Below are 12,384 nucleotides of genomic sequence, written 5' to 3' on the forward strand. Positions count from 1 at the left end.
TTTTTTTTGTAGTTTTAGTAATTTTATGTGCTTTTATCATGTGACCTCCTGCACCTTAAGATGTCCTGATATAACACAATATATAGGCCTACTATATTCTACAGAAAAGTAAGAGTATCTGTTAGTACTATACCATAGATGCTATATTGAATTGAATGTGTATGAAACGGAGGGTGTGAAGGAGAGACGGTCTTTACAATGGCATGCACTGTCTAAAAGTACTAGATCACAGCTCTCAACTTTTAAAAGTGTTTTATCGAGCGTCTAACTAAAGTTTTTTTTTTTTTGCCAGAAAGACATTTCATCAGCTGAACAATCGTTATGTTGTTAAACAGTATATTCCATTGAACGCGCTGCACTCCAGTCCCTCACATTCTTGTTTTTATACCTGTCAGAAATTACATTTGGCTCTAACCTGAGAAAGACGTTCTGGATGTTGCTTCTACCAGTTCTAACACTTGAGGTCAGTGTCTAACAAACTTTGGTCAGAGGACATTTAAGGTAGACTAGAGTGAGCTTTGTTTTGGTGAATTTTAGTGGCTGTATTAAGTCAGTTCCCCTCAGGTTTACACAGGTGCCTTAGCAGAGTAAGTAACATGTTCATCACATTAATTATTGTAACATGTTTCAATAGCCTTGAAAGAGTCCAAATAATTAATTGTGAACAGTAAATCAAGTATCTTAGCATTTTAACACTAAAAAACTTTTTTTGCCAAAGGTTTTGCATAAAGTGTACTTGTGCTAAGCCTATTTTTCTTTATTATAAAATAATTAGTTTGATGGATTGCTATCTAATGATATATTGTTATCTAAGGCAAAGATACGCAATGATATGTAAGCATTTATACAATGACAGCCAAGGTCACAGGTTTGATTCCCACGGAGTGCATGAACTGATAAAATGTATATATCTTGAATGAAATGTTGGATAAAATCATCTGCCAAATGCGGAAATGAAAATGTATGCTGAAGTTCTCAAACCAGGTTAAATCGTACTTGCAGGAGATACTGTAAATAGGGCCAGTTTTGATTTCATGTTGACTTTAAAGAGATTTTTACTGTACTGATTCAGAAACTTCATACTGGAGGCATTGGGAACCATTCATCCAAATGCATGTAAATAGAGTAGATGAGTGCATGATGTCATTCTAATGCTAGGAGGCGCTGGTGCTCGTTTCATTCAGGCATTTGCCACCAGGTTTCCATGACCCACACAGCCTCATTTGTTTTCTTTTGTATGTGTATGGTTCCGCAGGCGAGACGGGTTTTTCCTGCTGATAGCTACCGATGACAGGCGTGAGTCACTCGCACAGTGCCCATTGTTTGCTGTTTGCTGATGTGGATGTAGTTCTGGAGGGCATTTTCTGTTGCTGGTCCCAGCACAATGTACAATGGCACAGAGATGCTGACACCCTACAAAAATGTCTTTATTTAGCAAAATTGAAACGGCTCACGATGACACGTGTGTGCTTCACCACTAGTCCTCCCTGTTTTCCCCTCAACTCATCCTCCCAAAAGAGAGAAAGACAGGAAGGGAGAGGATGAGGGTTTTCCATTTGTTGGGTTAAACCAGACTTCCAGCCTCAAAATGATTGTTTTGTGACGTTATAAAAGGTCTACATTTGTTTTGCCTGTCCGCAAATCCAGCAATTTTTACTAATGATTATAGGCCTATTTATTACCTGTTTCTTATATGAGGGTCAAGGTTCAAGGTTTTTTTATTTGTCAATGCCACCATATGTGCAGACATACAGAGGAATCAAAATACCGTTTCTCTTCTCTCTCATCAAATGTATATATCTTGAATGAAATGTTGGATAAAATCATCTGCCAAATGCGGAAATGAAAATGTATGCTGAAGTTCTCAAACCAGGTTAAATCGTACTTGCAGGAGATACTGTCTACAGACTCACTAACTCTGCCGTGCCTCTGTAGGAGTTTGTCTAGTTTTCCCCCTTTCTCAACCTCCCATTCTTCGGCAAATCCCTTAAGGAATGCCAGACATTCATGCAGCAGTGTAGCAGTCTAATATCCTCCGGGAAGTTAAAAGACTCTCCACGGGCCGACCGGCTGAGAGACTGAAATATAAATATAAAAAACAGCCAACCAGAACTGCAACCATGCTCAGCAACTATGCTTACCTGGAAGAAATTTTTAATGGAGTTCTTTATACATACAGAGGAATCAAAATACCGTTTCTCTCTCATCAAGTGTTTACATTGTCATTGCAATACAGAAGTTTGTATATAAAAAAAAAACATGATACTGAAACTTTAAGAATACTTCACTTGTCCACATGTGACTTAATGGTTTTTCATTAGCATAGTGCTCTGATGTCCACATGAGGCCTGATATTTTTAGCCACGAAGTTAAGGGCATGGTCATATGGTTCTCAGAAGTGAAAGTTGGGTAAAGATCACAACAAATATCATTTTTGCATTCCCATTTGCTCAAATAGCACAAGAAAAAAAAATCCACGATATCGTTTCTATGCCCTTAAAAAAGAGGAAAAAATATAGAGAGATTAATTATGGTCGGAAGAGAGAAAGATGTCAAATTAGCCATCCTTCCCTCAGCTGTTGTATTAGAAACACTGATGCAGCAGCGTTAACTACACTTTATAAAAAGCTGTCAAATAGGGCACAATGTACTTTATAATTTGAAGGATTTTTTTTCCATATTTATTTTATACAGGTGTTTTACCAGTATTTTGAATTTTACACCGCATTGCATTATGTTGCATTATGCATCTGTAGCGTCTGGACCAATCAAAAACACAATTTTTCATTTGATTTAACAAATCAGTTAATAAATATAGAAATATTTATAGAAATAAAAAGACACAAATGAGACAATTATTAACAGTATAGATTTTTTTTAAATGCAGACAGGATAACTTGGATAATTTTATCTTGACGGAATTTGATGAGAAATGCTTGAGCTCATATTTAGATCTCTGATTTAATTGCAGACTTTGAGACTGAGGACAGTTTGAGACTATTTTTTTCCCTGGAGAAAAATGTGAGAATTATTTTTAAAAAAAAATGGTTTCCTCTAATTTAATAGACAGAATAGACACTGACATAGAATAGACAGCTATTAAATTATTCAATTATTGAGTCAGGTAATTAAGTTTTCATCTGTAATGTGACATATTACTAAGTGAATCTGGATATTTAACAAGAAAATACATTATTATTTGGGAATTAAAAAGTGGATTAAAAGGACATTTTGGGAATTTGAAATTACACACAGAAACCTATTTCATTCACAATAAAACCTGGAAATTACTTTAAGAATGTAACAATGTTATTTTAGCATAATTGAAATTTAATTATTTTTTTATTAATATTCTGAATTAAATTTTTCATTTTTGTTGTGTTTTCTAATTTTTATTAGTTTTTTCATGTCTACATAGTTTTTATTAATTTGTATTTCAGCTTTGTTTCCTTTGCAACTAGCTGAAATTATATATATATAATAACATTATCTATTTATTTATTTATTGAAAAAAACATTAATGTTCTATTGTTTTTTAAAGTTTTGTGTTGAATTTTATGATTAATTATTCATATTTCCCTTATGAGCTGATTCACTACACATCATTAAAATTAATTGATAATATCCCTTGTAATGAGCTGACTTTACTTTTTCTGTTATTTTACGGATTTATTTTTTTACAGTGAAGTTTTCTGTAATTTAGTGCCAAAATTATGTAACAAATTATAGTGTTCAATTTAAAATTAAATGTACAATACGTTTTTTAAATAAAAATATAAAAAACTTGGCTAGATGTAATAACGGTGGGAATCATGGCATCATCACAGTCTGCAAAAACGGTCCATTAGTGAAATTTCTGTGAAATTTTGCAAAGTAGGGGATTGTAGTGTAGCAATGCATGAACCACCACTTACTCAGTGGTCACTTCCAAGTCAAGCAGCTTTATATTTCTAATCCTGCCAGTTGGCGTGTTATAAGTTCAACAAATGTGGAGAAATTTTTGTGTCACGTGCCCTCAGCTGTCTGAGCAGGTACTACATTTGAATTTGAACTTACTTTACAAATGTTAAAACAATTAGGTTCTATATATGAATGAAATTCTAAAAAATCTGTCATGTTAATATGGTCATGTGACTTACAGCATCATTTCCGTCACTTCCCTTCACAAATCCTCTCCCATGGAGTCATGGGATATTAAAGTGTCCATCAAATGCACACTTCAGAATCTCACTGGAGGTAGTAGGTCATCCTGGTACTTTTTGCCTACCGTTTTTCATATATTATGTTTGGATGCAATGCACCTCATTTTGCAACGTGGAAGGAAAGGATTTTATGTGAATGTGCAAGACTTCTGATTCAATAGGGAAATAACTAGAAGAATATCAAAGTGCAAAAAACAGGGAAACTATTTGCGCTACAAACAAGTGTGTTTATAAGTACGACAATACATTAAAGTAATATGATATTGCAAACTGGTATTTCTTATCAAGCACCATAACAACCTGTTTTGTAACGCTAAAATAACTGGAACCGGATAACACCAGAGACCTTGCACATTCAAGTTACAAAAGGCCGCACCTGCTACTAAATGACCGCATATTGATAGTGCGTGTGCAACATTAACACAGGTATTGTCCTGCTCGTCTAGACTCATTGTCTCAAACACATTATCATATACCTGCACGATCAGTGATGATGAGACAAAGTTGTAATGGCTGTTTCTGTTTATGTGTGATTCAGAATTGAGTCAGATAGGGGGCCTGCATGAGCGACTCATACGGAATACATATTAGCGATCATGTGCGAGGCGTTAAAGACAGGATTTTCTGCTGAACGAGTGGTGTCAAGGTCAGGAAGAAAGAAATAAGACAGAAAAGGAGTGTGACTGTGATAAAAATGGCATGAATTATTCATTTGCTTTTTTTTTCTTACGCTCCTCTTCACAGCACAGTCCTGACAGCTTTATTTCAGCTCGGTCTACAGAAAAGAGTGTCGCTTTCTGCACCTTCTTACTTCCCAAAATGGCCTTTTAATTAGGCTGACAAATTACAGTCGTCGTTCGCTGCAGCTATTGGGAAAAGGAACTGTGGGAAATTTGTGTTCCTCAAGCTTTCTTTTGTCTGCTGACTGTAAAGAGAAGTAGCAGCCGGTGGGAACCTATTATTGAGACAAAAATTCAAAGCACTACCATTAGCATCTTCTAAAAGTATCAGCTTCTTTTTTACCTTGAATATTTTATCACACACAGGTTTTTTTTATATTCACATCATTTGTAATGTATTTTGTATATAAAGTGTAATGTTTTATAATGTATTGATTAACAGTTATAATCCCACAGATAAAAATATAGGATCAAATGTTGCCTGTAGTAGCAGTTTTTTCTGTTTTCTAAATATAAAATTAGAAATAAGAGGAGTGTATGAAATATGTATGTATCCCCATTTGGGGGACCATAAAGCCATGAAGGCATACAATAAAGACTCCAGTGCAGCAGTGACAGGAGCTTGAGGGTTCATAAGAGATTTAGTTAATCTGCCAAACTTCGACCTCTGGTGGAGAAAAACAAAGAGTTGTGAGTAATTGCATGGACTTGTCAGTGGGATGTCTCATTATAGTTATAAATATAACACCTTCTCTTAAAGTAATAGTTCATCCAAAAATAAAAATTGTGTCATTATTTACTCAAACGAATGTTTTGAAAAATGCCCATACATGAAAGTTGTATACAATGTTTTTTGGACGCCAATATTTTCCAGTATAAATGCTGTATTTGTATGTCACACTGAAGAACAAAGTCATACTGGTTTTGAGCAACATGACGGTGAGTAAATGATTACAGAATCATCATTAGTCCAATTCATTAATATTAAAATACAATGATATACAGCCTAATTAAGACATCCAGTGCTCTGATGCTGTTGTAATGATGTTGGTTTTACATAATCAAAATTGTGTAATTATTGTCTGATGAATATGCTAGCATAAAAATCTCTCTTTATTAATTATATGAGTATGTTGGCTACCATAGCTATAAATGTATGTTGGCTACAACAGCAATAAACTTCAGATGACATGAAACTTTGGTCAAAAGTTGATCATAATTGTGAAGATGTTGGGGTAGTTGGATGGGAAGGCTGTTGTCTGCTGTAATGTCCCCACAAATGTCAAAATCAAACCTTCATCCTAGTTGTTTTGTGTTCATCTGCTTCTCCCATTTGCTCTTTTTACATTGGCTATCACTCTATAATACAATCAGATAAAACAATCATTTCTCAAATATTTATTACAATATATACTGATTAAATGTAACATTCACTTCAATGGCATGAGATGACTGGATGGTTTCAACTTATTTCCTATTGAACAGTCAGTGAGTTGCAGTGGCAAAACTATTTAAAATATAGTGATTTAATCTACAAACTCGATCATAATGCATCATAATGTTTCCATCTAACATGTATCTTGAGGTGCAGCTTGTCATACTGTGTTTCACTAGTTAGCAGTAAACCGGTTACCTCACCTGCATATGTTCGTAGTGTTGGATGTTTCGCCATGGAAAGCAGTCATCTTCAGAATGGAAATATGGATATTTTATTTGTTAACATCATACTTTATTTTTTGCATTATCAGACCTTCAAGCAAAAAACAAATTCTTTTGATATGCAACATACTGCACTTTTTCTGCTTCCACTCTAGGTAAATTGGCTCAAAATTAACTTGCAGAGAAAAAAGCCTGAAATAAGAATATGCCAAATGAGTGAGACCTTAAAGGAATAGTTCACCAAAAAAATGAACATTTACTTAAAATTTACTTTAAAGCCTCAGGCCATCCAAAATAAGTTTGTTTTTTCATTAGAAAAATATTTGGAAAAATTTTGCATTTTATTTGCTCACCAATGCATCCTCTGCAGTGAATGGGTGCCGTCGGAATGTCCAGAAAACATCACAGTAATTCACAAGTAATCCACACGACGCCAGTCCATCAATCAATGTCTTGTGAAGCAAAAAGCTATGTTTGTAAGAAACAAATTCATCATTAAGGCATATTAACTGTCCATGATCCATAATAACGCTTCCTCCAGTGAAAAAGTTTAGCCGCTGTTGTTGTCTCACATCAAAATGCACCAACATATTTGTTTAGAACAGTTTTTGGGTGCTTGATCTGTGTGTATTTCTCTCCTGATTCAGACAAGATGACTTTTGTACTGGAGAAAGCAGTATTATGGATAAAGGATTTTTAGTAACAGTTCGAAATCAAAAACATTTCAGTGATGGATTTGTTTCTTACAAACATGCAGCTTTTCACGTCACAAGATTGATTAATTAATGGACAGGAATCGTGCGGATTACTTGTGGATTATTGTGATGTTTTATCAGCTGTTTGGACTCACATTCTGACGGCACCCATTCACTGCAGAGCATCCATTGGTAACCAAGTGATGTAATGCTATAAATGCTAAAGAAACAAACTCATCTACATCTTGGATGGTCTGAGGATGAGTATTTTTAGCAAATGGGGAGGCTGAAGGGGAAGTCGTGGCCTAATGGTTAGAGAGTCGGACTCATAACCCAAAAGGTTGTGGGTTTGAGTCTCGTACCGGCAGGGATTGTAGGTGGGGGGAGTGAATGTACAGCGCTCTCTCCCACCTTCAATACCACGACTGAGGTGCCCTTGAGCAAGGCACCGAACCCCCAACTGCTCCCCGGGCGCCGTAGCATAAATGGCTGCCCACTGCTCCGGGTGTGTGTTCACGGTTTGTGTGTGTTCACTGCTGTGTGTGTGCACTTTGGATGGGTAAATGCAGAGCACTAGTTCCGAGTATGGGTCACCATACTTGGCCACATGTCACTTCAGTCAGTCAGTCAGTCAAATGTTCATTTTTGGGTGAACTATCACTTTAATGTTTGTAGCTGCTCAGTAACCAGATGCTAGAATATAAACCCTTTGCAAGATGGTGAGTTCGCTAGATGAATTCCTTTCAGCTGTGCTTGAGTGTGTGCGTGCGTGTGGGTGGTAACTCTCTCTTATTCACCACAGATGCAAAAGCTGCACCGTTGCTATGGTTAAAGCAATTAACAGGTGCAACTTCAAGGCATCTCTTTTTCACCTAGTGCTCATGAATCGTCCCCCATTATGTTTTATGGGTCTGTTTAAACTGGCAGTCCTCTTCAGACTGATTCAACTCACATCAGTTGAATGCAAGCAAGAAGAACTTATTGTTTGTCTCATGTAAACTGAATTATATCATCGTGGAGCAGCAGCCTCTCATAAAAGTGCACTAGCAGGGCTCTCTGTCTGTGTAGACGGTTAATCAGATGCAGAGACGTCTGCCACTTGACAAGCACCGAGGCTCAATGAGGCGAAGCTTTCCCTATTGCCAAGCCATTGCCACGGAAACGGCATTCCGTGCCAGAGCGCATCCTCGGGGACTGGAGGCGACTGCCCACCGCTTCTATCCGCACTAAATAAGTGGGTTGAAAAGGAGTTGTAGAGAGCAGACTCTTCCCCTGAAGAGGCGCCAAGGCGCCAAGGCCTCTGCTGTCTCACTGTAAAGCTACACTAATATCAAACACAGCTGTGCTGGCAGAACGCTATCACAGGCCAAGAGCTGGCAATTTGTGTCGGTAACTGGAGTGCTGCTCCAATTTGGTGACCAGTTGGTTGTTAGCTCAGGAAGTCGGTGCAACCTTACTTCAACAATGATGGGTTTTACATTTAATCAGCCTTCACTCAAAAAAAAAAAAAAAAAGATTTTTAATGCTTGTTCAAATTACTTTACTACTATAAGCGAATTTGTCATAAAAATGCCAATGTGTGTTTTTGCCAAAACCCAAAAAAGATAACTAACACAGGAATTTCAGTTTGTTAAATTGGTTCAACAAAACATTATTTGTTTAATTGAAATTTTAGTCTTGTTGTATGGACTTGAACTAATTGCTTGGAAAAAGTTAACTGAACAAGCATTTGTTTTGAGTGCTGCAAATTTGATCGGAAGCTACCACGGAAATGACAAATATCTAAAGTGTTTAAATGACATGCACATGAGATTATTTATTCCAACATAAAGATTTCAGGCAAAATGTTATGTATGAGGATTTTTTTTTTTTAGGTGCTGGTCACAAAAGATTTTCATCATTTTTATTCACTTTTTTTAACCTCCTTTGCTTTGCATTAATTAATTTTTAAAGTGTGACGAGCGTCCCGAGGCTTCATCAGCGTCGCCCTGGAAACAAGCGAGGAGCACCTGGCCATCATCATCACAGGCTGATCGGTCACAGCTGCACCTCATCAGGCGGCGGCTACATAAGCCACGCAAGCCCTGCCATCTAGGAGATTCCTCCATGAGACTGAGCACTAACGTGCCCTCTCATTTTCCCCACAGAAAGCAGCGTGTGACCGACCAGCCCCACAGGAGCACTGCACGGACCCTCTGCACTGGGAAGACGGAAGAGAGCACTCACGGCACCGGAGCACCTACCTGGACCTTTCTCACTAGTACCCATCACCCCAATAAATCCACCCTCCGGGGTATTGATTGAGATTACTTGTCGTGTGATTCTTCACCCCGTTACAAAAGCATAAATATTCCATGGAATAACATAATATTTGTTCCACTGTGGTTGGCTAAATAACGGTAAATCTCTTGGAAAGTTCAAAATGTATTGGAAAAATATTTTAAAATGTCAACTATCCAAAAGCAAAAGTAAGCTTACTGTATATGGAAATTAAGAAGTCTATTGCTCTAGGCTATTTCTCCAACAGCAACAAAAAAAGTTAACATTACAAACAAACTATACATTCTTTAAAAAGCTAACAAAATATGTTCTAAGAATGTTTTGCTAACGTTCCCAGTAAGTTATAAAAACGTTATTTCTGAATGTTCTCTGAACGATCAAAACATCCATTTTTAAAATAATTTAAAATTGGTCAAATGTTAAGGGAACATTCAATGTAATCATTTTGCAAACATTATGGGAGTTTTATTTTTGAATGTTCTTAGAACATTCTGAAACAAATAGTACCCTTTAAAAAATGACAGACGAATGTCCACCAACTAAAACATTGCAGAAAACAGTCCATGAATGATGTATAAATAATGTTTTTGTGTTAACATTGAGAAGGTTATTAAAGACCGGATAACTTTGAACAAGTTAACATGGAAGAACATTTGCTTACTGAGTAGTAACATTCAGTGTTACTTACAGCATTTTTATGTTTGGAAAATAAGTATTGTAGAAACAGAAAATGAACTGCCACATGATTGAGATTACTTGTCGTGTGATTCTTCACCCCGTTACAAAAGCATAAATATTCCATGGAATAACATAATATTTGTTCCACTGTGGTTGGCTAAATAACGGTAAATCTCTTGGAAAGTTCAAAATGTATTGGAAAAATATTTTAAAATGTCAACTATCCAAAAGCAAAAGTAAGCTTACTGTATATGGAAATTAAGAAGTCTATTGCTCTAGGCTATTTCTCCAACAGCAACAAAAAAAGTTAACATTACAAACAAACTATACATTCTTTAAAAAGCTAACAAAATATGTTCTAAGAATGTTTTGCTAACGTTCCCAGTAAGTTATAAAAACGTTATTTCTGAATGTTCTCTGAACGATCAAAACATCCATTTTTAAAATAATTTAAAATTGGTCAAATGTTAAGGGAACATTCAATGTAATCATTTTGCAAACATTATGGGAGTTTTATTTTTGAATGTTCTTAGAACATTCTGAAACAAATAGTACCCTTTAAAAAATGACAGACGAATGTCCACCAACTAAAACATTGCAGAAAACAGTCCATGAATGATGTATAAATAATGTTTTTGTGTTAACATTGAGAAGGTTATTAAAGACCGGATAACTTTGAACAAGTTAACATGGAAGAACATTTGCTTACTGAGTAGTAACATTCAGTGTTACTTACAGCATTTTTATGTTTGGAAAATAAGTATTGTAGAAACAGAAAATGAACTGCCACATTTTAAATGTAATTTATCAATGTACATTGTGTATGTCTCTTATTTATCACTCTTTAAAGTTTAAACAAACAGTTAGATAGTATGAGAATCTATTGCTAAAGTTGGATTTGCCCATAAACAGCACTGAAGGAAGAACTAAAACCAGTTTCCAGTGTGATGGAAATATTCATCATCATTATAGGATGTGTGGGACAGCTGTGTAAACGGCATGTTTTCCCAACAGGCCTTGTGGGCCACTCCTAAAAATGAAGGTGAATTCTGTGTTAAAGGGGTCATATGACATTGCTAAAAAAAACATTATGTTGTGTATTTGGTGTAATGCAATGTGTTTATGCGGTTTAAGGTTAAAAAAACACATTATTTTCCACATACTGTACATTATTGTTGCTCCTCCATGCCCCGCCTTTCTGAAACACATCGATTTTTACAAAGCTCATCGGTCTGAAAAGCGAGGTGTGCTCTGATTGGCCAGCTATCCAATGCGGTTTCGCTTTCACAACGAAACACACGGCGTCACACACGGTGGGCAAGAGTGAGCGGCGGCCGGCTGGCTAGAGAACGGCGCGGCCGGCGTGCTTGCGGCAACCACATGTGACGACCCCGGGCTGGACTCCGCTTCGTCCACAGTGAAAAGAGAAAGGAAAAATTGAAATCGCATCATATGACCCCTTTAAATTGACATAAAATATTACACTCTGCCAACTAAAACAGGATGAAACTGTAATTATAGTACTTCAGAATATGCTGACTTTGTCAGATGCTTCAACAGATTCCTCCACAGTGTTAAATACGACATAAGCTTTGACTCCACTGCATGGACACCAAGCCTGAAGTAAGTTTCATTCCAGATCTGTCATTTTTTTAGGCCTTGAAATAGAGCTTGTTGTCTGTCACCGTATGTGAGATTCAGCCAATTTTCTCTCAGTGAGAAAGTGATATATGTGGGTAGAAGATGAGTACACATGGTGCATGGGTAATTAGTCTCGTTGGGTTTGAGTTCAATGACTTACAGATGGCTGGGTGGATCAGTTAGACAAAGCAGAAACTTCACTTAATTCTTTTTGTGTTGTCCATTTAGACACTTTTGGCTCTGGTTAAGTCATACATCTTGAAGCACCTTGAGATAGAATACAAATGTATGGTGTTATTGTAAATGAGTCATCATCATGATTTGAAAAAGTTCAAAGTTCAGTCTTAAACTTCAGTTTTAAAATAAGCGTGTGTATGTACATGTGAAAGAGGGAGATAACATAAAACCGGTGTTAAAAAGACGCCCGCAGACCGCAGCAAGAAACCATGTTACTTTTTGGCTCTCACCAACTTCCTGTTTCTACCACAGATATTACAGTACAGCTTGAGACACTGTGATTTACTAATTGTTACCCTTGACCTCACTATT

This window comes from Sinocyclocheilus anshuiensis, unplaced genomic scaffold, assembly GCF_001515605.1.
Source record: "Sinocyclocheilus anshuiensis isolate Anshui unplaced genomic scaffold, SAMN03320099.WGS_v1.1 scaffold38, whole genome shotgun sequence".
Taxonomy (NCBI): Eukaryota; Metazoa; Chordata; class Actinopteri; order Cypriniformes; family Cyprinidae; genus Sinocyclocheilus; species Sinocyclocheilus anshuiensis.